This window comes from Tinamus guttatus, unplaced genomic scaffold (genome assembly GCF_059628265.1).
Source record: "Tinamus guttatus ecotype Peru unplaced genomic scaffold, ASM5962826v1 Tinamus_guttatus_pri_ptg000299l, whole genome shotgun sequence".
In the NCBI taxonomy this organism is placed as follows: domain Eukaryota; kingdom Metazoa; phylum Chordata; class Aves; order Tinamiformes; family Tinamidae; genus Tinamus; species Tinamus guttatus.
Genome location: NW_028288833.1, coordinates 172,501 through 175,000, shown reverse-complemented (window position 1 = coordinate 175,000; position 2,500 = coordinate 172,501).

Sequence of the window (2,500 nt, the reverse complement as noted above, 5' to 3'; positions counted from 1 at the left end):
TTCTTGTTGTTCTTCTTGTTCTTCTTGTTGTTCTTCTTGTTCTTTTTGTTCTTCTTGTTCTTTTTGTTCTTCTTCTTGTTTTTGTTCTTCTTCTTCTTGTTTTTGTTCTTCTTCTTCTTCTTCTTGTTCTTCTTCTTCTTCTTCTTGTTCTTCTTCTTCTTGTTCTTCTTCTTCTTGTTCTTCTTCTTCTTGTTCTTCTTGTTCTTCTTGTTCTTGTTCTTCTTCTTGTTCTTCTTCTTCTTGTTCTTCTTCTTGTTCTTCTTGTTTTCTTCGTTTTCTTCTTCTTCTTCTTGTTCTTCTTCTTCTTGTTCTTCTTGTTCTTGTTCTTCTTGTTCTTCTTGTTCTTCTTCTTGTTCTTCTTGTTCTTCTTCTTGTTCTTCTTGTTCTTCTTCTTGTTCTTCTTCTTGTTCTTCTTCTTGTTCTTCTTCTTGTTCTTCTTCTTGTTCTTCTTCTTGTTGTTCTTCTTGTTCTTCTTGTTGTTCTTCTTGTTCTTCTTCTTGTTCTTGTTGTTCTTGTTGTTCTTCTTGTTCTTGTTCTTGTTCTTCTTGTTCTTCTTCTTGTTCTTGTTCTTGTTCTTCTTCTTGTTCTTGTTCTTCTTGTTCTTCTTCTTGTTCTTGTTCTTCTTGTTCTTGTTCTTCTTGTTCTTGTTCTTCTTGTTCTTGTTCTTCTTGTTCTTGTTCTTCTTGTTCTTGTTCTTCTTGTTCTTCTTCTTGTTGTTCTTGTTGTTCTTCTTCTTGTTCTTGTTCTTCTTCTTCTTGTTCTTGTTCTTCTTCTTCTTGTTCTTGTTCTTCTTGTTCTTGTTCTTCTTCTTCTTCTTCTTGTTCTTCTTCTTCTTCTTCTTGTTCTTCTTGTTCTTTTTATTGTTCTTCTTGTTCTTCTTGTTCTTCTTCTTGTTCTTCTTCTTGTTCTTCTTGTTCTTCTTGTGCTTCTTATCCTTCTTCTTGTTGTTCTTCTTGTTGTTCTTCTTCTTGTTCTTCTTCTTGTTCTTCTTCTTCTTCTTCTTGTTCTTCTTCTTGTTCTTGTTCTTCTTCTTGTTCTTCTTCTTCTTCTTCTTCTTGTTCTTCTTCTTCTTGTTCTTCTTCTTGTTGTTCTTCTTGTTCTTCTTCTTGTTCTTGTTCTTCTTCTTCTTGTTCTTGTTCTTCTTCTTCTTGTTCTTGTTCTTCTTCTTCTTGTTCTTGTTCTTCTTCTTCTTGTTCTTGTTCTTCTTCTTCTTGTTCTTCTTCTTCTTCTTCTTGTTCTTCTTCTTGTTCTTCTTCTTGTTCTTCTTGTTCTTCTTCTTGTTCTTCTTCTTGTTCTTCTTGTTCTTCTTCTTGTTCTTCTTCTTCTTGTTCTTCTTCTTGTTCTTCTTGTGCTTCTTATCCTTCTTCTTGTTGTTCTTCTTCTTGTTCTTCTTCTTGTTCTTCTTCTTGTTCTTCTTCTTGTTCTTCTTCTTGTTCTTCTTCTTGTTCTTGTTCTTCTACTTGTTCTTGTTCTTCTTCTTGTTCTTGTTCTTCTTCTTCTTGTTCTTCTTCTTCTTGTTCTTCTTCTTCTTGTTCTTCTTCTTCTTGTTCTTCTTCTTCTTGTTCTTCTTCTTGTTGTTCTTCTTGTTCTTCTTCTTGTTCTTGTTCTTCTTCTTCTTGTTCTTGTTCTTCTTCTTCTTGTTCTTGTTCTTCTTCTTCTTGTTCTTCTTGTTCTTTTTATTGTTCTTCTTGTTCTTCTTGTTCTTCTTCTTGTTCTTCTTCTTGTTCTTCTTGTTCTTCTTCTTGTTCTTCTTCTTCTTGTTCTTCTTCTTGTTCTTCTTGTGCTTCTTATCCTTCTTCTCGTTGTTCTTCTTCTTGTTCTTCTTCTTGTTCTTCTTCTTGTTCTTCTTCTTGTTCTTGTTCTTCTTCTTGTTCTTCTTATTCTTGTTCTTGTTGTTCTTGTTCTTGTTCTTCTTGTTCTTGTTCTTGTTCTTCTTCTTCTTCTTCTTCTTCTTGTTCTTGTTCTTCTTGTTCTTGCTCTTCTTGTTCTTGTTCTTCTTCTTCTTCTTCTTCTTGTTCTTCTTTTTCTTCTTGTTCTTCTTCTTCTTGTTCTTCTTCTTGTTCTTCTTCTTCTTGTTCTTCTTCTTCTTCTTCTTCTTGTTCTTCTTCTTCTTGTTCTTCTTCTTGTTCTTCTTCTTGTTCTTCTTCTTGTTCTTCTTGTTCTTGTTCTTCTTCTTGTTCTTCTTGTTCTTGTTCTTCTTCTTGTTCTTCTTCTTCTTATTCTTCTTCTTGTTCTTCTTCTTGTTCTTCTTCTTCTTGTTCTTCTTCTTCTTGTTCTTCTTCTTCTTGTTCTTCTTCTTCTTGTTCTTCTTGTTCTTGTTCTTCTTGTTCTTGTTCTTCTTGTTCTTGTTCTTGTTCTTCTTGTTCTTGTTCTTCTTGTTCTTGTTCTTCTTGTTCTTGTTCTTCTTGTTCTTGTTCTTCTTGTTCTTGTTCTTGTTCTTCTTCTTGTTCTTCTTTTTCTTCTTGTTCTTCTTCTTGTTCTTCTTCTTCTTCTTCTTCTT